This window comes from Camelus bactrianus, chromosome 13 (genome assembly GCF_048773025.1).
Source record: "Camelus bactrianus isolate YW-2024 breed Bactrian camel chromosome 13, ASM4877302v1, whole genome shotgun sequence".
NCBI classification, from domain to species: Eukaryota; Metazoa; Chordata; class Mammalia; order Artiodactyla; family Camelidae; genus Camelus; species Camelus bactrianus.
The window spans coordinates 12,198,276-12,224,048 of record NC_133551.1 but is presented as its reverse complement, the minus strand read 5'-3'; the positions used below and the strand labels follow the sequence as shown (position 1 = coordinate 12,224,048).

General features: G+C 42.1%; 1 pseudogene; it reads right to left on the bottom strand.

The window, feature by feature from the left end:
* Window positions 1–10,279: 10,279 nt before the first annotated feature.
* LOC105066599 (guanylate-binding protein 7-like) lies at window positions 10,280–24,861 on the bottom strand (annotated as a pseudogene).
* Window positions 24,862–25,773: the final 912 nt, after the last annotated feature.

Genomic DNA, 25,773 nt, shown 5'->3' with positions numbered 1-25,773 from the left:
AGGGACTAATGTGGATTTGAAATAATCTAGCAAATAGGAACTGTTTTAAGTTGTGTGAGTTCCGTCTCCACTTTCCCTTTTAGGAAACAGAGTGTCTTCTCCAGGAAGGATTCCACAAGGAGAACATGGATCTCTCAGACAGATGACTGCTGTCCAGATGAGAGACAAAGAAGCACCTCCAACATACTCTAAAAGTCTAAGGGAAGGAAATATCTAGCCAGCCCTCATCTGCTGAGGACAAGTTTAATGAGCATCTTTAGGACATTAGACAATTACCACAGGACAAAACCTGATACAATGATGCTTGAATTGTCATTGAGCCATAAATTTTGCCAAGATGAAATGAAATGTGAAGACAATGTGTTTACCTACAGGGTGATTCAATTCATGCTTAATTATAGTACTACCGATTAGTGTGATACCTAGCTGGATCCTATATTTGAAATCATGCATATTGACTCTAGAGAAACCTTAAATTGTATAAGTGGGATGGATTTTACAGCAGGGAGATAATCAGTTCCACTCAGGACAGATGTATTGCCCCCACATACACCACCTTTCTAGATATGCTCTTACTCAACGTTTTAATTTGGTCCTGGGGTAGAATTGGAGTGTTGGGAACAGAGGAAAGAATCTGATGATAATGAGCAAAGCCACGGACCCCAGTTAAATAGGAGTGGCTGCTAAGGGGTCATGAGGTCACATAATGGCCTCCAGTAAGGGAGACCTGGGACAATTAACTCCAGGGTGCAGACAGTGGACAGTTCTCCATGGGTGGGAGGCTTTATCTATGGTCACTGATGTGACTCCGGGACACTGGCAGGGGAAGTGCTTGGCCCTGTGCAAAATGGATTTATGAGTGGATGTTTAACCTTCTCTGCCTAAAAGAATCCCTCCAGACAATTACTGTCCCATTTCCTGGCCACACAACCCCTCTCTTTTCTACTTTCTTTTTCTAAGTTTTCCCTCCTTCTACAGTTCTGAGAATAGTTTATACAATCACAAAAAGGGAACTTTAACTCAAGCTCAAAATACATCCCTTTTCATTCTTCTGAAAATCATAACTATAATCCTTCAAAATCTAAAACTTGACTCTGTTTTTTCTTCCCTCTCTTCTACTAAGACTTCACACACTAGAAGCCACTCAGGATAAATGTCTCACATTGAAAAACAAAAACAAGGAAAATAAAAAAGAATTTATTAATATGAAAATATTTTCTTACCACAATTGTTTCAGCATATGTATCACTTATGGGTTTTTATTGCAAGCAAAAGAATCTTCTCAGTAGTTAAAAAAAAAAAAAGATTTTTAAGAGTGTCAGATAGCAGATAGTTTCTCTAGGATGGCGAGAGAGCCATACTCTACTGCTGCTTCGGCAAGAACAGTACAAACCACAAAGTGAAGGAATCTCAAGGGAAAACAACCCTTCCATCACCCCCTCGCATAATGGCATCTCCAGATCCAATGGCAGACACTCCACCGATGTCAGCTCTGAGTATACGGACTCCTCTACTTTATACCTGCAGGAAACAAAATCCCCCATGAAAACTTGCATCTTTGGGCTGCTCACATCTCCATCTCACAGAGGTATATCTGCTTGACAGAACCTAAATCACATGCCTCCCCGCTGGAGAGTCTGAGGATGAGAGAGTTGTCTGTCTTCCACTTTGGAAAGCAGAGACTCATAATGTGAGCTATTTCCATCAATTTTAGAGTCAACCAGTTCTCCCAGTGGGTCTCTGTAGATAAACCTTATATTAGGGATGATAATACTAACAACAACTCAGTAGCATTTTCATGTACATCATATACAACACCTTTGTATTTTCACTTTAACATATCTCAACATTCCCTTTAACCTTTCCTCTATTTTTTATGTCAGACAGTTTATTAACATTTCTTAGGCTGCTCTTATCTTTTGAAGTCATACATAACAAAGACTTAAAAGGACTCTAGAACAAATACGTCCTGACAACACACATAGCATCTAACGTATTATTTTGTTTTTATTTAAGTTTTATCTTTTTTTCACACCTTAAATTTTGTATTATTCTCACTTTTTAAACAGTTATTATTTTGTACCTAGTTCTGTGTAAACAGAAAACAACTTTGTTCTTTCTCAAACATTCTCAAAAACATCCCTTTAAAATACTTTATTGGACCTTTCTTTCCTGCTATTGGTTCATTAGTCACTTTCAGATTAATAATAGGCTTTTTTTCAAAATAAAATAAATGATATCAACTTGATATAAATTTTAAAATTACACTCTTGAATTTGATTCAGTTTCTCCTCTTCTACCTTCCTCTCAGACCCTCTGTTCACATACTCAGGCCTGACTGGCCTGATTAGGGATAAGGAAAGGATAACTACTCTCACCATGTTTACGCAACACAGTGGTGGAAGACCTGGCCAGAGCAATGAGGCAAGAAAAGGAAATAAAAGGCATCCAAAATGGGAAGGAGGAAATACAATTGTCCCTGTTGTCAGATGAAATAATCTTACAGACAGAAATCCCTAAAGATTCAATTTAATAATCTGGTAAGATGAATTTTAAAGTTCTGTTAAGTTGCAGGATTCAAATTCAACATCAAAAAATCAGTTGCATTTCCATGCAGTAACAGTGAATTCCTTGTAATCGAAATTACAGCCAAAAGAAAAACAATGCCACTTATAATAGCATCAAAAAGAATAAAATGCTTAGGAATAAAGTTAACAAAGGAGATGAAAGACTTATACTCTAGAAACTGCAAAGCATTGATGAAAAAAGTTTAAAAGACACAAACAAAATTAAAAACATCGTATGCTCATGGATTGGAAAATTTAATATTCTTAAAATATTCATACAAAATAAATTGATCTAGAGATTAAATGTAATCTCTATCAAAATTCCAATTTTTTTACAGATACAGAAAAAACAACTCTACAATTCATACAGAACCACACAAGACTTCAAATACACAAAGCAATCCTGAGAAAGAACTAAGCTGGATGCATCTCATTTCCTGATTTCCGAATATATTACAAAGCTACAATATTCAAAATAAATTAGTCCTTGCATAAAGAGAAGAATTAGACTGATGGAACAACATAAAAAGCCCAGAAGTAAATCCACACATATACAATCAACAGATCCTTGACAATGCTGCCAATACCACACAAGGTGGAAATTATATTCTCTTCAATAAATGATGTTCAAGATAATACATACCCACATAAAAGAATGAATTTTGGCCATTTTCTTACACCACAAACAAAAATCAACTCAAAATCAATTAAAAATTTAAATGTAAGACCTGTCATTGTTCAATTTCTAAAGCAAAACATAGAGAAGAATTTCACAACATTGGCCTTTGCAAGATTTCAAAGATAGGACACCAAAATCAGAGGCAAAAAACAAAAATAATTTCAATTTAATAAAACTAAAAATTTTGTGTACAGTAAAGAAAATGATCAGCAGAGTGAAAAGGCAACCTATACAAAGGTAGAATATATTTGCAAACCGTATACCATAATGAGGGGTAATCTCACAAATACAGAAGAAACTCTTACAACTAAGTAGCAAAAAACCTAGCAACCCAATGGAAAAATGAGCTAAGGGCTTGAGCAAGCTCTCAAACAGTGTAGGAGGGTTCCCTTTTCTCCACAGCCTCTCCAGCATTTATGGTCTGTGGGCTTTTGAATGATGGCCATACTGAATGCTCTGAGGTGATACCCCATTGTAGTTTTGATTTGCATTTCTCTGATAATTAGCAATATTTAGGATTTTTTTTCATGATCCTAATGGACATTTGTAGTCTTCAATGGAGAATTGCTTGTTGAGATCTTCTGCCCTTTTTGGATTGGGTTGCTTGTTTTTTTCCTCTCAAGTTGTAGGAGTGTTTATATATTCTGGAAATTAAGCCCTTGTCTCTCTCGTCTTTTATAAATATTTTTTCCCATTCTGTAGGTTGGCTTTTTGTATTGCTTATGGTTTCCTTTGCTGTGCAAAAGCTTGTAAGTTTGATTAGGTCCCATTTGTTTCTTTGTGCTTTTGTTTCTGTTGCCTGGGCAGGCGTCCCTAGGAGAATGTTGCTAAGATTTATGTCAGATGAAGCTTTGTCTGTGTGTTCTTCTAAGAGGTTTGTAATGTCCTGACTTATGTTTAAGTCTTTAAGATGTTTTGAGTTTACATTGTGTATAGTATGAGGGAGTATTCTCTGTCCTGTTGTCCCTGAGATTTTGTGCCCACAGTCTACCAGTGAGGATCTGCTGATGTCAGGCACTAGGACCTCTCTAGTGGACATGCAGTCACAGCCCTGGATCGGTGGAAACTGAGAGATAGAGAATGGAATGGAGAGTAATGAAAGAAATTCTAGTCTATCATTGAATTGTATTAAATTTTATTGAAAACCCATAGATCTCTGCACTCAACATCTGCAGGGCTGTAATCCTTTAATGGATACAAAGAATATTTAGGTTGACATATTTTTTTACCTGTGACTGTTCTCCCTCCTTGGACAATGGGAATAGTAATTACTCCATATTATGAAGTGTTATTATAAATATTAACTTACATACATAAAGGTTCTGACCTAGAATCTATTAAAAATAAGAAATTTTATCATCATTCTTATTCATGCAGTAAACACACAGGTAGTAAGTGAGGTGGTTGATAGCATGGGTTCTGGAGCAACACTTTTTGGATTCAAATTTTATTTAGGACCTTGTGATTGTAACAAGGTATTGAATCTCTCTAATATTCTGGTAAAATTATCTGTAAGACTAAGAGAAAACAGTCCATGTAAAGAAGTTGGCACTGGGTCTGAGTCAAGTGTGCAGAACTGGAAGGCGTTCCCATTATTATTTTCATGTACTAAGTGCTACGTGCCAGCACCTGGGTCAGCATAAGCCGTGCTGGTTCCATCAGGGAACCTACAGCCCTCGCCTACCAGGTCCATTGTGAATGAATCTAATATTCCAGGCAAATGGAGCTAGAAAAATATTCTATGAACTTTTGGCCACTGTTTGCACTGGCCCCAAATATGAAATAAATAGCATTGTTTGAGTTGACCCAATGGAACTTTTATTTTTATTGCAAGCAGCAAGAAGAGGTTACAAGTTATTGCAATTTGGGAGCTTAAAAAATCTTTGTGCAGCCACTTTTTCTGAGTCAGTCACTGATTGATTCCCATTTTGTAAAAGTGTTATGCCTCATGGTATAAAATTGGACAGGCTGTTTTCTTGCCAGCAGGACCCGTGGGCCATTTTTGTAAGAGGAAGTGGTTCTTGATCATAGAAAAATGGAAGCCTGGCTTCTTTTCATCCACTAATGGGTGACTGTTGGCTGATCCAAAAGCTCTAACCATCCTGCCTGCCATTCCACAGCCAGTGGTGCTGATGGCTAGAGTGGTCCTGTACCACACAGGCCAGTCCTACCTGGTGAACAGGCTGGCTGGTGACAGCAAGAGTGAGTGAGGACACCACCAAAGCCTCCCCGAGTCCCTTCTGTCCATCGAGACTCCCAGCATTCAGGACAGTGATGTGAGGAGAGGAAGTTAGGGACGGGGAGGAACATTGAAATCTCACTTTCAATCCAGTGATGGGCTTCTGACATTTTCTCTGTTCTGGAGGATAAGACTCAACTCTTAATTCCCACTTAGACTTTACTTCCTCCTTAAAGTATAAATATGCTTTTCTGGAAGGAGTAAGGAAAAATAATGATGATAATAATAATAATAATAATAATAGTAATAATAATAGTAATAATAATAATAATAGTAATAATAATAATGTAGTACAAGCTAACACTGATCTTTAAGGTAAAAATTAACCTTTCAGATGTAATGGACATTCTAATTTCTCTCTTTATCTAGTTCTAATTAAGACCAATACTCATTATGGTTTCATTTATCTCTTTAACTCAGGTTTTGCTAGTCTTACTCAATTTCCTGATCTGTCTGCTACTAAAACACCACTTCCTCTTCTCCCCGCACTCCCTCTCTGGGCTGCACGGTGCAGTCTCACAGGAAGGGCATCTGGGTGTGGTGTGTGCCTCACCCTGAGAAGCCAGACCACACTCAAGCTCTGCTTGACACAGAGGGCCTGGGGGATGTAGAGAACGTGAAAAGAAAATCTGCTTAATCCTACTTGTGTCAGATCAGTAGAATTCTTGCAACTTCCCTCCCCACTCATTCATTTATGCTTTGAATGCATCATATTTTTAAAAATTAATTTATTTTTAATTAAGCTACAGTTAATTACAATGTGTCAATTTCTGGTGAACACCACAAGGTCCCAGTCATGCATATACATCCATGTATTCAATTTCATATTTTTTCAGAATGCATCGTATTAATGTGTTATTCTTATTTTGTTTTATTTACTTGTTTGTGCTCAAGATTTGACGTCAGATCCACTTTGAAGCCAACCAAAGTGATCCTTATGTGAGAAAAGAAAACACAATGTAGGAGAATGACAGGCTAATTGAGGAACTGTTGCCTTTAAGTGCTGAGAGTGACCTGTAAGTCCAACTGACAGGAATTTCAACCCATAAAATAATGGCTAATGACTTTGAATTATGTTATAATTATACAAGAATGCATACACTACAAGAAAGTACTTTTGTTTGAAAAACATCAATCATTTATTTTAAGAAAAAATTTCTGCCATGTATTGGGTATTGAAATCAATATTTTTTACATTTTTTATTGAGTTACAATCATTTTACAATGTTGTGTCAATTTCCAGTGTACAGCACAACTTTTCATTTGTACGTGAACATATGTATATTCATTGTCACATTTGTTTCACTGTGAGTTATCACAAGATCTTGTATATATTTCCTTCTGCTATACAGTATAATATTGTAAAGATTTATAGACATAGAATACAAACTGGTGTTTGACAAAGGGGTGGGAGTCGGGAAGATACAGACTGGGAGTTCAAAATTTGTAGATAGTGACAGGCTTATGCAGAATAGGTAAGCAAGATTATACAGAAATCCATTTTTCATCTATTTTTTTAAGTGAGTATTTGCTAATCAGTAACATTACCGAAATTCTGCCATAAACATGGTCAGCGTACACAGATATATTCTCTTAATCAGGTAGGCTGCCTACAAAATGTGGCCACAATGAGGGATTTCACTTGTCCCCTTGACTTGGACAGAAGCCAGGGTCAGCCGATGAAGTTGCAGGGTGCAATAAAGGGGTTTGATTCTAGTGAGGAAGCAGAACACAAAGATTCAGGACAACAGCAGGTTGCAACTGGGAAGACTTATGTACATATATAATTAACATGAAATATTTCAGAATTAACTGTGTGGTGTGTGTTTATATGCTGACTCTAATTTAAACCCATAGGGTAGATATTAGAATGTGAATGGATGAATTCTAGAAAAAAAATCCTCAGTTAAAGTGATTTTGTACAGGAAGAATTTTGTTTTGAATTAACAACATAGAGTTTGTTAACTGGCATGAGAGTCTTGGGCAGTATTGAAGTCAGCAAGGCTTAAAGCACGTGATGGGTTAGGATAATTGGACAGATTTCAATGCCCTAACCTGAATAGGACATAAGGTTGGGCACCCCAGGGCTCCTGCCAGTTGGGCAGCTCCCGGGTTTGCTCCTGCCCTGCTCCTTCCGGCTTCAGAGAGGACACACACCCTGTCGGGTCTTCAATCCCAGAGGACACGCCAGCTGCCCACGGCATTCACCATGGACTGGGCCGCTGCTTCATAGAGAAGAACTCCCCTCAGTGTGTAGACTGGCTGTTTGTGTTCTTGCCCGAGGCTCACTCAGCATAGACACACTAGCAGAAATAACCTAAGCCTGAGGATACCAAGGACACCACCTGACACTGTCTCGTCTGTCTCACTTCCTTCAGCTCTTCCCCTGTATTCTTGGAGAGAGTGTCTTTTAATTTTCTTTGCATTTGTAATGAGTTCCTGCAACCATCTGCAACACTGAAGACTTTCCTTCATAAACACATCTGTGAGGACTATGTACCACCCAGCTCACAGGCGAGGGAGCACTCGTGAGGAGGACTACACACACAGATCTGAGGGAAAGGGAGAAGGAACACAGAACTTTCTAGAGCAGCTCACTTGTTCCTGCACCAAAGCATGTGCAGAAGTATGGTTCTAATGCAGCCTTCCTGCAGAATGCATGAGAAACTACGTGCACAGGCCTTGGATTCCTCCAGTAATTTAATAATTGTGTATTAATTTTCAGGTATGGGAGAGGCCTTTCACTTGGGCCCTTATTTTGAAATGTATATAACTTTATTCCAGAAATGACAACTTGTAAGTGAACATAAGAGTTGGTGATGATTCTTCTTCCTTTGCTTTAATTGTCCTTTCCCTCACTCCCACTCCCTTTCTTTCTCCAAACCATGGTCACTTCCTGTCACCGACTCCTGTTACCGGTTTCCTATTGGTATACTTGTCATGTGCCTTGGGACTCTCGATGAGGCAGCGCTCATCATGCCCCCTTATCCCCCTTACCAGGCCACCCAGACCTTCGGTGTGCTCAGGGCCTTCCTCTGCTGATACCCAAGGGTCTTTGGGGGCTTGAACAGTGGTGGGACTTATTCCAGTGGCTTTGGTCAGGGAAATGGCAACTCAGCATCAAGTCACAGCCCTCAGGAAAGCAGAGCTAAGCCTGTCGATCCCACAGTCTGTCAGTCTGCAGGCATCACGTTTAGTGAGAAATCAATCCTCATATCAAAAGCATAGTTTTATCTTAAGAGACGCTCCTTGACCAGATTGAGGAATGAAGGTGAACATGAATGATTTGCAAGTGATGGGCTTTTTCTTCACTCTGTTAATTCATGTCTTGTGCTGTGAGTCACAGATGGTGGTGACTTCCTTGCTGGGTAAGTTTCATGCAAGGGAAACTTGAGGAACCCAGAGAACATGGAGTGGCCCATCCCTCAGAGAGGAGGGTGGCGAGTTCAGGTGGGCGTGTGTGCACTTTCTGCCCTTGAGCACTAATTCCTAAAACTGTGTCCCTTAGTTTGAGACCCCTGGGCAGCAGTTAACATGCTAAGGAAATGGGAATTGGGGGCCTGCTGGGTGGCAGCTTGTGTGTTTCTTTACCTGTATTGATGAAAATCCCAGTGTTTATGTGGTGAGCTTTGTGGTGGGAGCTAAGTACACAGTGTGGAAGATCATCCCAGAGATGAGATCCAGTATCGGCAGGGGAGGCATCTGTAAATAGGTCATTTCATGTTCAAAGTTATATAACAAGTCATATATTATGAGGGCAACCTGGGACAATAGGCAGCACGGAGGGGGGAAGCCTTATCCAGGCTCAGGACATCAGCAAACAGAAGACTGGTGGGAGGTTCAGGTATTAACACATAACGGGTAGCAAGTGAGGAAGCCGGGGTGCATAGAAAAGTCTGTGTTCTGTGTGCCAACTCCCAGAGTCAGATTTATGTGCAGTTGTGAAATTACAAGCATTTGATTCTAACCAAAGTGTTCTTAAGCCCGAGACAACTAGGAAGAATTCCTGAAATGTTCAGTTGACTTTGAAGAGTAATTTCCTTTTGAAATCATGATCTTTATGAATGTGGGGTTGGTGTTTAGGGACCACGTTAGCCAACATCCCAGGAGACTTCAGCTCATGGGTACCAGGTTCTCTTGTAGTTTCTGGAGATTCATGATAATATGGGCATATATGTATTTTTTAAAAAGTCAGTACTACAAATACACACACTTTCTGCATCTTTATTTTTCACTTACAATAGATTCACCTTGGAGATTTCCCCATGTTAGTGCAAATAAAGCTCCCCTTTCATTTCAATGAGTTCAGAATAGTCCTTTGTAGGAGTGTCTGAGGACTGACATCCCCAGTATGTGACAGGCCTTGAAAATTGTTTCTAGACTTGTGGAATTTTGACAGTAGTGCTACAAACAGACTACTACATATGCCATTTTCAATTTGGGTCAAAAACTCTGTAAAATGAATTCCTAAATTTTGTCTTGCTGGATCAACAGTATTTGCAATAAAAAGCTTGATGTACATTGGCACCTTTGGCATTCTGCCTGGCAGACATGAAACACTGCTGTATTCCTGGAACCCTTGCCTGCCAGTGTCCTGGCCAACCAGGACTTTCTGGCCCATCTGAGAGGTGACACAGTTACTCCCTAATTTTACTTTGAATATCTTTTAGAGTCAGTGAAGTTTTTTTTTAAGATTTTTTATTGAGTTATAATCATTTTACATTTGTGTCAAATTCCAGTGTAGAGCACAATTTTTCAGTTATACATGAAGATACCTATATTCATGGTCACATTTGTTTTTGCCTTGAGCTACCACATGATCGTGTACCTATTTCCCTAGCTTTACTGTATAATCTTCTTCATCTCTTCTGCATATAGAGTCAGTGAAGTTAAACACTTTTATTCTCTTTGCATATTTTTGCACATTTAAAAATGTGGTTGTTGCACTTTGCTCACTTGCGATGTGTCCCCAACAGGGAACGTACGTCCTCTTACTGTTTGTTTTTTGGCTTTTCTTAAAGCTTTTCTGTAATTCATCATTGTCTTCCAGCTTCTTTTCCATTTCTTCAAATTAACTAATTCAATCCATTTTTTTGTTCTTTTTGACATCAGGCCCTGGTAATCACTTCGGTAACTCTTTGGGAATCATTTTTTATGTTAAACTTTCCTTGAACAAAACTACCATGACACATATTTTTCAAATGAGCTATACTGTTACTCTATTCAAACATAAGAAATCTTCCAAAATATACTTAAGAGGAGTTCTCAAACCTTCTAAAAGTCTCCCTGAGCAGTTTCAGCCACCAATGAAATACTGAATGAGACCCAGGTTGCAATGCAATGAATATGGTTCTCACTGCATCAGTGGCCTATGCTATCATGGAGGGATAATTGTTTCTGGTTCTTTCAATGTCTTTTTTTAGTTTATTTCTTTCACTATTTAATGCCTCAAACTTCTTTTCAAATCCTTCTGTAAGTAGTTCTTCTTGCATCTGTGAAAACGAGAGAATCCCCTTTTGAAAACACACAGGCGTCAGCGTTTTGTGTCTAACAGCTGCAGCAGCTGAGCACGTGTGTCTGTTTCACTGTCCCCGAGATGCTTTCTGATGTTTGGCCAATATTTGCAAACATTTGGACCTGGGCAGGGTTTACAGTTTCCCACGGTCCCTCAGAAAAATCTAACTGGGTGGGGAGGCGTGGGCCCAGGTCAGGCCTGAGAACTGTCTCAGTCATGTGCTCCAGGCCTAAGAATGCACTTTGGGAGGGAATGTAGGTGAATTGCAGTTACTTCCTATTGCCCTGGGGTAACATGACCACACATATTTCACAGATAACAGCAACTGCTGACTCTCTTTAGAACACTGGCCACTAGACTCCAGTTTCAGACAAAAAAATGCATTGACTCGAGATGTGTAACATGAGTCAGGTGGACCTGGAAACAAAGGCTGCAAATTGTAGAGCTTTCATCCTCCAGTCCTTCCTGCAGGGCCCAACCTGGTACTTTCAGGGGCAGGTCTATTACATGTCTCTGATGGTTGTACTGAAAGTCCTAAGAACCACAGGACTGAAGTCCTGTTCACTTGGGGGCATGTGAGACCCTATGGTCACCACAAATAGCAGCCTAGGAACCCAGGTCATGTTATTTGGACCCTGTGAACCCTAACACAACAGGCAGTCCTGAGTCTTTCAGACGTAAGCCTCCTGCTCGGCCCACATCACTTTGATGTTACAATGAATCAAATGTCTTTGGATTTCCCTGTGGGATCTGACTTTAGGTAGAATTTATGCTCCTTTCTTCCTGAAGAGCTGAGCTGTCTTCCATCAGGTGCTGCCCAGGCCCATCCAGACCTACTTTCAGCTTGTGCTCCAGCACCCTCTCCTGCTGTCTCAGAAGGTCTTCTCTCTCCCTATCCATCTTCTCTTCCAGCTGCGCTAGATTCTCCTTGAGGCTTCGCTCCTGCACCTCCAGTTTTTGCTTTGGCTTCTTCAGTTTCTCCTTTAGCAATTCTTGTTCCCTCTCAGCGGCCTCCTTCTGGGCACGTTCAGCTGTTTAATAAGAATTTTCAAGAGGGAAGAAATATCAGTTACGCTGAGCTGTACCCTCCTGAGCTCAGCCACTAAAGTGACTTTAAAATGGCTGGAGGGAATCTGAGCACGCCTTCTTCCACATCAGGAAGACACGCTTCAGCATGGGATGGAAAGGTACTGATCAGACGTACATGCAACCCAGCCTCCCAGAGTTGTCTTCAGACGTATCAGAGAGCTCCCACGGAAGGAAAAGAAGTCCCTGGTGTCTGGAAGTGTTTGCTGTCATACCAGTCAAAGAGCAGCACAGGAATCACCTTCCCATCTGTGGGTTCATCTCTGCCCTGTACCTGCCACAGCCTTCTCCACAACTGTGAAGGTTTTGTCTGCCTGCAGGATGGCTTCCTCCATTTCTGCTTGGGACTGCAGGAAGCTCTGCAGGACCTCGTTTGCCTGAGGAAGCAGCAAAAAGCAAGTATTTGTCAGGCAGCCAAGTCTATTGCAGGGGAAATTTTTGTTCAGTAAAACTACAGATTGGACCCTGTGAAATCTTCATTTTTCAAAGGATCCTACAGTGTCACAGATGTCAGAATCATGTGCACCTCTACAAACAGCCATCCTCCATTGTCTGCAACTGCAATACATGCCCATCAATTTCCTTCTGAATAATGTTCATCTAATCTTTCTTTATTATAATTCCATTTTTTTTAACTTCAACTTGTAGCTTCTACCTCCCCTTCCAGGAAGCTTTCCTGAGCTCTCTTCTGTGCTGTGAATGGCTGCTGAGAACATGCCACTGACCCACCAGCTCCACCACTCATGGGCTGTGTGATCTCAGGCAACTAACATTTTCATGCAGCATTTTCTCAATTTCATAATGAGGATGACAGTGGTACCACACCATGGTTCTGATTTCTAAATTGATTGTCTAGGCAATTCAGCAAAGCAGAAAGACCCTGCGATCACCTCCTCTCACAGGCCAACTAAAACACAAGTATTTGCAGAACAACCATCCACTAAATAAATAAATAAATAAATAAATAAATAAATAAATACAGACTCTATCAAAAAATATCTGCTATAACTGCAAGCACAAAGAAGAAACCACAAGCATTTGTAGTGTAGACAAATCCCTTCCCCCGAGTGGGTTATTCACAACTGGGAGAATAAAGAGAACTGCCCACCTTCTCCCAGATGAGCGAGGGGTCTAAACCCCAACTGGGCTCCCCAGTAACAGCTCTAGCCCCAGGAAGACCACGGAGGGTAGGCCAGTGGGGCTCACTTCCAGGAGTCCCAGAAGGATAACAGAAATAACGACTTCTCTTTTGTTTGCTTGTATACTGCTTTTGTTCTGATTGGTAACAGGTTTTTCAAAATGTTTTACTCAATTATTTATTTTTGAGGTGTATCATTGGATTTATTTATTTATCTTTTGAGGAGGTACTGGGTATCGAACTCAGGACCTTGTGAAGGCTAAGCATGTGCTCCACCGCTTGAACTCTATCCTCTTCCCCTTGAGCTATATCGTTCCCCCAAGACTCACCCATAAATGATGCACATGAAACCTCACATGTTCCTGGACCCATGACCCAGGACCCAGGACCCAGGGCAGAAGTGATAATTTGAGGAGACTGGGTCAGATCTACCTGCTGATTCTGGAGAGTGTCCCAGAGAGGCAGAGGGCACCTGCAGCTCACCCTGGGGACCCACACAGTTAGCTCCATTTTGGGGAGCTCCTTCTACCTTGTGGACATGGTGCTGGCAATCACCATTTTGGAATTTTCTCTCTAGCTTTTTAGCCCCAAGATCAAGCACCACCCTGACCCAACGGTCTGCAAGTGACCGTGCTGGGACTCCTGAGGGTAAGCACCTAGATCAACATGGACACAGCCCCAGCCATCAGCAGACAGGCTACCTTAGGGCCTCCTGAGCCCACAGCCACCTCTACACAGGCTTCTGACCAAGCCCCTCACAGCAGCGTACATGCACAAGACCTGAAGCCCTGAGTGCACTGCCCTCCAGCCAGAGACCCTGGGCCCAGCTCCACCCATTAGTGGGAAGACACCAGCCACAATAAAGACTCAGTCCTATACCCCGCAGACCCTGCCCCACACTAGCAGGCCAGATCCTGCCAGAGAACATGCTGGGGTTGGGCTCTGCCCAACAAGCGGTTCAACACAAGCTTCAAGACACCCCTTGACCCAGCAACCAACTGTGTCAGGAGCAGAATCTAAGCAACAGTGACCCAACACATGCTCTGGCACCCTGGGTCCTGCAGCCAGACCCCAGGACCTGGCTATGTGCTCTGGGTTGGCTGACATTAACCCTGTGACATGGCTTCACTCACCAGTGGGTGGCCAACTTCCCAGGGCCTCCTGGAACCTTACCCCCTCACCAGTAACCCAGCACTAAAGGCCCCTAGGGGTCCACAGTCAGTGTCCTGGTGACCTGGTCCCAAGTAGCAGATAGTGGCCTCTGCACAAGGCAGGACCTGGCAACCACATGAATTAACACAGACCCTCTGACTCCAATCTGCTGTTTTTTCAATCCCCTTACTCCTCACCTTGACCACTTTCCTGGGCACCAGCATATAGTTCATTTCAACCTTGTCCCTTGCTTCTAAGTAAAGCTTGTGTCCTCCAGGAGCAAAGAAAGTTCCTTCCATAAAACCTTCCATCAAGGGCTCTGAAAGCTTCTGAATCTCAGCCTGACAGTATTTGACAGATGCCTCTTCATTCTACACCAAGAATTCTTCCTTCTTTTTTTGGATGGTGACCTGCCAGGGAAATGTGGGGAAATCCGATAAAAAGAACCCGTTAGAAAGGAAACTCCAACTGCATTCCTTTAGAAGAAGCAGTCTGACAGCATCTGGGCACATTAGACACAGAATAATACACATGGAGTCAGGAAACTAGTTGTAGCCCCATTTCTGACCAGCTCTCTGTGTGCCTTGTGGGAAGTCTCTGAACCCCTGTGGGCTCAGACTCCACACCTGTGAAATGATGGGGTTGGCAGGTGTGATGTCCATGATTCCCTTAACTGTAGTAGGACTAACAGCCAGCCATTCACCCACAACAGAAATGAAATTTTCATTATGAATGGGAGTAGAGTTTCTTCTGAAAACTTGAGAGCTATGGATAAGAACATGTACTTAGCAAGTCACTTGCCTATTAATGAATTATCAACACACTCTCCAGAGTTCTGAACTCTTCATGGATTCTTTTTAATTAAGGATTTGAGTGTGTAAAAGTATAAGAACAGGCTTTTTTTGCATAAACTTATTAATTACAATTGAGCTGGCTTTGCTCTATGTGAACTAAGATTTTTGTAACTTGTAGGATGGTCAAAAGTCAAACTTTCAGTAAAGGTGACTATGGCAAGGAGAATTGTGATCTCCCAGAGTTGTCCCCACTGGTGTCCACACTCTGCAGAGTCCCCGTACTTGTGAATACAATGAACACTGATCCCGTGTTTAAATTATGTTACACGGCACAGGCTGACTCTATGAAATGGAGATTACCCAAGTGGACATTACCTAATCACAGGCCCTTTCAAAGGTGTTTTCTCCTGTTGGTAGCAGAAGAGGTAGTCAGAGAGATCAGAAAAAGTGATGGGAACAATACACCATGGCTGGGTTGAAGACGGAGAGCTGTTCACCGCAGCCTCCATGTGAGGATCAAGCCCATGTGAAACTCGTCTCCAGCCACAGTGCACTGAGAAGACCACCCATGTGCCCTGGGCTGGGAGCTGACCTGAAGGAAAGGAAACCACTAAATGTGTGTTACTTTAGGCAGCTAAACACAGGATAATTCATTTTCCAGAGTCAAAAATAAAAAGCCCACCTTTTAGAAAAAAGGTGGACTGTAGCCCACAGAGGCTTGTCAGTCATAAGAATCTGAACTCATTTTATGATGAGTAGCACACAAACCATGGGGACAAAGAGGGAATCTGGGATCATTCCAGAAGAACAGACTCAGGAAGGAGACCTTTTAAGGCACGTTATCACAAGCCTCTTCTGGAACTCCCGCTTGTCATCCTTGAAGGAGTGCTCCATGAAGACTGCGATGGCTTCCCTCTCGCAGGCTGCGTGCACCTCCAGCAGCCCCTGCAGCGTGTCCGTGGGGAGGGTCACGCGCTGGGCCATCTGCTCGCTGTAGTGGGCGGCTGCCTTCTCCACAGCCGCTGAGTTCTCACGCTCCGCCAGAGTCATCACTGCGTTCTCCAAACAAGGAACTGCCCCACTGTTGATGGTGTCCACATAGGCCACCGCCAGCATCCCCAGCCCTGAGTGACACAGTATATTTAGGGCAGCAGAGACAGTTCTTACCTGTTTGGTTGTTTGGGTTTTTTTAGCTTTAGAGATCAGCATTCTAAAAATCACCAGGCTTTGACTGAATTTATTTCCCCCCCGCTTTCTTCTCATCTCCATTTCATCTTCATAATTGTCTTCTCCTTCTTTGTCTTCCATGAATCCCCTTCTTTATAACATCACTGTGTCTCCTACTCACTCTACCTTATGATTCTCAAATGTACCACATTATAACATTAAGAAAATGACCTCGAACAATATGTTCAATGGTCTCCAAGTACACTTTTCCCGTGTAATAAAATAACAAGGACTAATTACACATGTAAAAAAAGGACATAATTTGTGGGCACTATTTGTAATGAAAATGTGGTCCCCATGTAAAATTGTCATCAAGAATTTCAGGACAGTGGCAGAAATACTAAACCAAGCAGGGCCCATCTCAGAACAGGGCCCCGTGTGACTGCCCGGGGGCACGTGCATGAAGCCAGCACCAGACCTGACACTGACTTTACAATTGTCTCTCACTCAGTGAGTCTACATGGTTCATGACTTAGTATTTGTTTTCTCATTCATGCAAATTCACAGAACGTCTTGCGTATCTTCACTATGTACACTTATCCCATCAGACATCTCATCAACGTGTGTTTTTCCTTCCTTAACAGGAGCCTGTCCTTATATTCTTAGTGTAATAGTATTATGAGATTTGATAGGCTTCAACAACAAGTATGTAGGAAAATTTCAATGAAGAAGCATGCATTTCTGTGTGTGGCATGAAAATCTGCTTTCCCACATTACATACAGAAGAAAACACAATTGCTGACAAAGCCAGAGTGCGCTCACAGCTCCATCACACACCCTGACCCACGGAGGGACAGACCACATCGAGAGACTCACCTCCCCCAGTGACCGTGATCCCCTCTCCTAGGGTCTTGGGTTTTGCATGGGTGAAGATATAGGAACAGAAATCTTTGCACTGCATCTGGAAACTCCCATCCAGTTGGTCATCTGGCACGTCCTCAATATGGACTAGTAGTTTTCTGGCAGTGACAGGCCGGTCAAAGACAAAGCACTTCCGTTTTGGAAAGAAACTCCTGATCTTCTCTCTGGGCATGTTGGAATGTTGGACTTGGGGATCCTTGCCTGCAGAAGTGGAGAAAGAATAAACACTGAAGAAACAGCCTTCAGGTCAGGGGGTGAGGACTTTCCTTTCTAGGGAGCTTTGCATCCCTGTAGCTCCCCTGCCTGTAAATCTCCTTTTATTCAGTCATGTAAATCGACTTTATGCCAATCAACCCAGGGCATGGAAGCCTCCCTCCCTGTTTTTTATTTTGTTTTGTTTTGGTTTTGGTACAGAGCTAAGAGTGTAGGAAGTACTTCTGAACAAGAAGGGGAAGCAAGAACAAGAATCTTACGATTATTTTCCTCAGCTCTTCCATGATGTGCAGCAGCGGATCAACTCTTTATTAGATATTTCTTCAATGATCCATTAATCCAAAAACTTGTCAGAAATATTTTTCTTAAATGACAGTCCCCATGACAGAGAGGAAATGTGGGTGGTAAAGTAATATCATGGTCGGGATATTAATGACGTTGCTGGGAAAATCACATGTGGAGAGCAAATAATACTCCGGACAGTAATTGAACAACTTTATAAGAGCAGAGTCAAAAAATACACATGGTGTCAATATATTTGGAAATGGCTTTTGTGTACACCATCTCATGGTAAATTTTGCTTACGTCAAGCTTGGACCTCAGCAGTCCTCTGCATCCTTTTATATTGGACGTGACAGTATTATACAAAGCATCTCTGGGTGTATGACAACAGTTCAACATGTATTTATTGAAAGGATGAATAAATGATTAAATAAACTAAATGAATATTGCTTTTAGGTACCACCATTATCCTCTCTGCTAAATATAAGCTGAGTAATTCATTTATTATATCACGTGTCAGGCAAGGATCTAGAATGAAGTGTGATGTTATGAGAAATAGGAAGCGAGGCATCGGACAGTCTTCCTGGAAGAACATGACTATGCTTTGTTTCTGAACTCGTTAGTGTGCAAATAGGCTGACTATACGGGGTGTAAGTATCTTGGCAAGTACAATGTATAAGGTGAAGTGTATTTCAAAGATTAGTTCTTGGGTTTACCTTGTGATTCTGTGTTTACCAACTTCCTTATTGATGAGTATTTTTCTCGGGAAAGGAGAAGCACTTCATATTTAACATAAGCTTGAGAGCCTTGCTTATTCACGGCATCAAATTTGCTGAAATCATTTGGCCTAATACTGGATTCTAAATTTCCTCTGTGAGCTTAAACCCTGACCACTGGGGCTTTTCCACAAGAATAATGACTGGAGCCAAACACTATCGTTCACCCAGGACAAGTCCAATCTCAAATAAAGACTGACGTCACATGCTGGGTGGCAGGGCTCTGCAGACCCCATGACCTCCTGGCCCTCCCAGCAGCCTGGCCATGCTCTGATACCTGGAATCAACTTCAAGGCATTCTCCAGGTACTCTTCTTCAGTGACGGAGCGTCCGTCTAGCTGCAGCTCCAGCGTGAAATCCCGCACAGTCCAAATGAAGTCTGGAAAGAAACTCACAAAATTCGCTGAGTCCTCTACAACATCAAAGCTGCATGAGGATTTTGCCCTGATCAGATTGGTGAGTTCGGTCACTTAGCTGGGTTCTAACTAAGGAATGAGAGGTGCCCCGCAACAAAATTTCCAGATCGCCCCCCAAAACAAGTTTTATCAGCATTCCTCTCTGTCCCAATTCCCCTTCTCCTCACCCATGAGAATGGAGTCACAGGAAAGCAGAAGCAGCCTCAGCAGCCATTACCACTGAAAGTGAACTGGGCCCAGGGCTTCCGGCCTGGGAAGGATACTGCAGCTGCTCCAGGGACTGGTGGTTGATGGTGCTCATGCTGTTGTAGACAAAGCAGCTGCTCAGAAGCACGGCCAGGGTGAAGGTCCACGAGTCGCTCTTGGAGTCACCGTGGAAAGCAGTGGGGAGTCCACACCTCATTCTCTCATTCGGTTGGTCATTTTCTATGTCAGCTGTACCATAATTCAACATGAAGGCAAATGACATAAATTTTAAAACAATGCTAAATCCAAACCCTCCCCGTAATGACATGGACCCTTCTCAGGGGCTCAGTTGCATGAGCTTTTAGCAGAAGGGAATGACACTATAAATGTGTGTCACGTGTTTGACACAGTGATTGACACATAGAAGCAATGCAGTAAGTGAACAAAGATCCTTCTGCAAACTTCTCTCAGGGCACAAACTGCAAACTAAGGGCACAAATATCACTTACCTAAACTCATCAAATGTTCATTGTGTGTCTAGAAAACACCAGATACTGCATTTGTTTCTGTGGCTATAAAGCTCCATAAGACTGTCCCTAGCACCGGTGACATGGCTTTCTAAGAGGGGCAGATACATGTGCAAACATATAAATGCATCAAGATGATAAACTGCCAGAAGTGCATCCAAATGTTCTCATGTGAAAGACAAAGACAAAATTCAAAAAAAAAAAAAAAAAAAAAAAGACAAAAGAAAAGAACTCTGAATTCAGAGCCAGAAGTGCTTATGTCTGTCAGGGATGTGATGGCATTCAGCTGAAAATAGCTGGGCTTTAAAGAACTGATGGGACATGGGTTTGTGGAGAGAAAGGGCCGGTGCAGATGGAAGGATGGGCAGAAGTGAATCAGTACTGCCAGAAACTGCGGTCCTACAAAGGAATTACAGGGCTATCTTCTTTGACAGAAGTGGCACTCATGCCAGTGCTAGGAGACGGTGAGACTGAAAACGAGATGAGAGCAAGACTTGAGTGGCCTTGGAAAGGAGTCAGATACTATCATGACATGTAGTGAGGGCAGCAGGTGTTCATCTGCTATCAGTTTACAATTTGCTATGTTCTGGTTCCTTGACAAATGCAATGAGGTAAGAAGAAGAGAGTTATGCAAACTATGGACTATTAGGAACTGTAAATCATTTTTGGTTGACACTGAGGTGATTCTTGAATATTTCAACCTGAATGTTTAAATTCAGAATGTCTGAATTCATATCACAGCTCTTTTCTGCATTAATGAAAGCTAAAGGTTCATGGCCACTAAATTTGACATAGACTCAGACTAATATAAAGGGGAAAAGATGACTGCAAGTTGGACTGTAAAACAAGAACTTGTACAATTACCCCACATCAAGTGCTTTTGGGGGGCCGAGTGCACTGTTTATAGACGTCATTGAGGAATCCCTCTTCACAGCGCAGACGCTTGGACTAAAATTTTCACGAATGACCCTGGTGTGGCTGAACCTTTTCTGGAGATAATTGAAATAGCGTATTTCACTGAAACCCTATTTTCCTGATTTCTGCCTCTAATATCATTAACCGCACATATCTTAACCTATAGATTTCCTTGATCACATGGGTTACACCTTCCAGCAGGCTGTGTACTCAAACCTGAGCAGCAGGGGTAGGTTCTCACTTTTTGTACCTATTGTTCCATATACTGATAACTCTGTATATTTCTTATCTCCCCAACGAATCCCTGGGCCCAGACCTCACTCACGGCGATGTCTGTGGCACTGAACACAAGCCCTGGAATTCTGATGCCCAGTAAGTCTTTGCCAACTTGGATCTTTCACCCCAGTGTAAAAAGTAAGATCTCTCTCTAATACTCAAAGTATTTAATTTATTAAAGAATAGATTCAAGGGACGAGAATTTAGCCTCATTATTCATCATTGGGTTTGCAGTATATAAGAATACATCATCACATTTAAATTGAGATGGGAAATTAAAATGTAAGTGGAAGGGGAGGGTAGACCTCAGTGGCAGAGTATGTGCTTAACTGAGGGGGGCCTGGGGTCGAGATCACTAGTACCTCTCTTCAAAGAAAAAAACTACCTGCCTCCCTCCAAAACTTAAAATTAAAATAAGTTAAAATGTAAGTGGGCTATCAAGAGCAAAGAAAATTTTCTGCTTTAACTTTTCCACATCACCCAGGCCCTCGGTGTCCAGAAGGACCAGGGTGTGGCTCTCCTTGGAGGGGTGGGGCACACACCACATCCAGATGCCCTTTGTTTCAGACCTCAGTGTGGAGCCCAGAGAGAAACCTGCAAAGGAAGAGAAGAAAACAGTGCGCAGTGATGTAAGACAGTCCAGGATGAGCTCGGGTTACCTTGGCTACCCTTGTCTGCACGTGAGAGCTTGTCTGAAAGGGAGGTTCCTCCATTTAAGCAAGAACACCAAATCCAACTTCTGTACCTCTTCAGAACCGTCTCAAGAAACACTTTCTGTCACCTGTTCACCTCCTACCAGTAACAGCTCAAAATGTCACATTCTGAGATTAATGTAAACTTTATTAATGCCTTTAATTTTTATCTGACACTGAAGAGCTGCCTTGATCCACTTTCTGATGGAGATGAACCAGTGAGAAGTAGCAGCAGGTGCCTGGCTTTTCTTCCACCCGGGTGACCCACAGTTTCCCAAGGCTTCTACTCCTCTCTCTTGGTCACATATCCTTTCATTTAGCTCCATCCACTTGCTCTGGACTTTGGCACATTATGGAATCCACTCACTGCCTGTCCCCTCAGGCTGCAGGAGTTACAATGCCTGCCTGGCTGTTGCTCTTGCCACTCCCTGGGTGCCTCCACCTTCTTCACTGTTTCACTCTGCCCTGCTGGTGCTCCTGTAGCTGTCCCACCACTGACCATCCTCAGTTAACCTTTAAGTGGATCATCAGTGCCCTTCCAGCACCTGGACTGGTAAGTCAGCTTTGCTAGATTCTTTTACTTCCCCTTTATCTCTGTATTTTTCTCCTTTCTGTTCTCCTCCTCAAAAGCGATGAGTTATTGGTTCATTGCCTCAGGATATACTAGAAGGGAAAGCAGAAATGACCTGTCAGACATTCTGTTCTATTTTGCAAAGGCTTCAACCCACAGGAGGAGATGTGAAGTATATGCCTGAGAAGCTGAAGGTAATATATCTTGTCCAAGATTTATAGCATCTGTCATATGCCAATGCCACCTGTACCTGAGAGCAGAAATGGATGTGATGACACACCGAGAGGAGCGCGGTCTGCATGGCTCAGGCACTTCAGTTTCCACACGTGGTGTGCTCTGCATGGAGAGGCTATAAAACCTGAGATGATACACACTATTCTACATATTAATCATACTTGACTGCTTGCTGATCAATGCAGAGCAACCTGACCTTCCCCAGGAGAAAAGACAAGGTGTACCTGGTGCTCATCACTGTCAGTAAGGAGAGTTAAGGACCAGACAGCAGTGATCACAAGGAGAGAGTGGTGACCTGGTTCTGCTCACCCTCTGATTTGGCACTAATATGTGTGTGTGTTTGTGTGCCTGTGTGTGTGTTGCTCTTCCTGTGATATGATTGGCATGGTGGGTCACAGTTCAGGTGTTTTAAAATATAACTAGTGTAGGGATTTCCTCCATGAGGGAAATCACTCCCTTATTGCCTAATATTATCTCAAGTAGAATAAAAAACACACTGTTCAAACTCCTTGACTGGTATCTTTTTCTTAGATTTCTCAAATCTTATATTCCTCAAAAAAAAAAAAAAAAAAAAAACAAACAAAAAAAATCATGTTCAATCTGGCAAGGAAAAATCCTTGATTGTTGGTCAAGAGTTCCTCTAAAATAAAGACAAGGATTGTGGATTGTGTTTTTTGTTTGCAACCAATGAGAGATTGCAAACCAAGAAGGAGGTAAGAAGAAAGGAAAAAAATAGAGTGTGAGACAAAAATACAGAGAGTCTGAGAGAGACAGTGAGACATTCCTGAGATCCTTTGAGTTTAGTGGACTGAGGTCCTACCCTCTGATACTGTGAGCCACTGAGCCACAGAAGAGAAAATTAGTAAAAAATAGTGAATGTTTTTTTTCAGACAGAAATGCTCAACAGGATGTAGGTAGATGGTCCTACAAACCAATAAGAAGCAAGCAAGCATTTTGTTTGGAAAAAACCCCAACTTCTTGAGGTAGGAAATGTAAATCACAAATAAATGTGTGACTAGGTGCTCAACATTAATTGTATTGAGGCAAATAACATGCGACTACAAACACAAACCACATCAGCAGAAGTTAAACTTGTTTTTACCAAGGTTTCATGAGGATGTGAAAAATTCTTAATTACTTCTAATGAGCATACTCACTGAATAGGAAGCTTAAAATGTTGTTCAATACCATCTGGAAAGGCTGAAGACAGAAAGACTCCTTGACTCAGCAAGTCCACATCTGGGCACATCACACAAGGAAGCTGTGCACATGGGCACCAGGACACAGAGACAAGAACTCTCACGATGGCACCATTCATAAAGCAGCGGAGCTGCACGTGACACAAATGTCCATCAGCACCAGTGGGTGAATACACCGTGGTGCCCTCTGACAACTGCATGCTCTTCAATCAGTGAAAATAATTATAGACACATATGATGAACTAGATCAGCCTCGTAAACATCTTAGCAAGACTATGAAGCAAGATCCTAATTAATACCAGCATGCAACTTCCTATACCAAGTCCAAGCTATGTTTCAGAAACATATACATAGATTGTAAACTCATGTATACATAGGAAGAGTGAAAGAATACAGGACAAAAATCAAAACATCGCTTAGCTGTAGTGAGGGTGTGAGGCACGTGACATGGGCTTTTGGGGGTTGGTGATGTTTTATTTCTTGACCTGAGCAGTGACTGAACAGATGATCACTTTGCATCATCAACTTTAACATATATATATATACTTATCATATCATATATGTATATATACAGTATATATATGTATATATACTTATGCCCTCTTCTGCATGTGTTATACTTCACACATTAGAAAATACTATATAGAGAAAGAGAAGGAGTGTAGTTTATGAAAGTTTTCATTTGAAATAAAGCCAAAGAAAGGGGTAGTAGCCGCAATGAGATATGTGATGCAGGGAATTTGCTGTCCGTTCTTCCTTCCATTCCTTTAAAAAAAAGAAAAGGACATATTGAACAGGTTTGTGTGCTGTCTGAAATGGCCATGTGGTTTAAGACAAGAGTGGTGAAGGAGAAAAGAAGAGAATAATGATTGCAGATGAGCCCCTCAGCAGCTGGGAGTAGATGGGATCAGGACTAAGTAGGTGGATGGTTTGAAAGGTGTGGCAATTCCCTATTACTGGAGAAAAGAGTAAATTTCATGGAGAGAAGTGTATGAAGTTATAAATTTGGTGGTAAGAGGCAGAAGCGCCCTTCAGTGTGCAGGGTTAGGTTCTTTCTGAGCAGGAACCTGTAGGAGGATGCTCAGCACCCTAATTATCCCTGCTTCCAAGCACATGGCCCTGAGCAGCCCTGAGCAGCACTCACCATGGTTCTGTCCCACCAGATGGTTCATCAAGTAGGACTTTCCCATCCGATACAGCCCTACAATGGCCACCAACAGCACAGGCTGAGATATCTGGTCGAGAATCTTCAGCGCATTTTGATTTACTGTCATATGGTTGTTCTGTCTTTCCACCAGACAGATGGGGTTCATCATGCTGAGTCCAGATGCCATGGGAAGCTGTTACCTAGAGCAACAAATCAGTAGAACACAGCTCACCTCTCATGGTCACACAAGTCACGTGCATGTCAGCTTTTTGCTTGTGGAAATTTTATATCAACTTTCTATGTTTTGTAAGTTTTCAAATGATAAATATTAGTCTACTGTGCCAAGGCTGGATACAGGTACCTTCTGAGGATCTCTTAGTGATCCTCAGAAGAACCCAAGAACAACGATGACAACATGATGCACACAGTGAATAGACTGAGAAAGCAAGGGCCTGGTGATGGAGACCTGACAGGTCTCTGAGGTTTTTATTTTTCATTTTTGGTGGGGACAGGCATAGGTATTTAGGTTTACTTATTTAATTGTTGTAGGAGGTACTGGGGATTGAACCCAGGACTTTGGGCATGCTAAGCCTGCACTCTACCACTAAAGCTATACCCTCCCCGATGGAGCCTTGAGAATACTAACATTTTGTGGGTAAGTAATGGCAGAATGGGGCTTAAAGGATCTGTGGAGTGACCACAGAAGATTTCAGGAATTCCAGAATGATTTGATCACTCAGTAACTGGATAAATATTTATGGATATACTGCTATGTGTTGGACACTATTCTAGGTGCTTAGTATCAAACAGTGAACAAAGTGGATACAAATCCCTGCCTCCTGGAGCTCCACCTAATGGAGGAGACAGATACTATCAAAAGTGGAGGAGCAAAACACTAAGTGTCTATTAAATGATTTTAAATGCTCTGAAGGAAACAAGTAAAGCATGGGACAGAAGGTGTGGGAAGAAGAATTTACATAGAGAGTAGTCAGCGAAGGCCTCAGCCATAAAGGGAAAAGGAATATGATTGGGGACCTTGGTAAGGACAGATACAGTGGTTTGCTGGGAGCAGGAATGGGCT